This window comes from Octopus bimaculoides, chromosome 14 (assembly GCF_001194135.2).
Source record: "Octopus bimaculoides isolate UCB-OBI-ISO-001 chromosome 14, ASM119413v2, whole genome shotgun sequence".
Classification (NCBI taxonomy): Eukaryota; Metazoa; Mollusca; class Cephalopoda; order Octopoda; family Octopodidae; genus Octopus; species Octopus bimaculoides.
Window position 1 is genome coordinate 7965385 of NC_068994.1, and position 352 is coordinate 7965736.

The following is a 352-nucleotide window of genomic DNA, read 5'->3' on the forward strand; positions in this document are numbered from 1 at the left end:
GAATCTCTCTCTCTCTCAATATATATATATAAATATGCATATGTGTATACATATATTTATGAATATATATGTATATCCGTGTGCGCGTGCATGCATGCATGCATGTATGTATACGTGTGTGTGCGTGTGTGCGCATGTGTGCGCGCGTGTGCGTTTAATGTGAAATCAGATTCTACACATCTGCAGTTTGCAATCTTTTGCGGACTATATACACGCATAAAAACAAGCATATTCTCAAAGACCTATAACAGTCCCACATACCTATAAACACACATAGTCATACAGATACTTTTACACACACACACACACACACACACACAAATACTTCTACACACACACACACACACATATG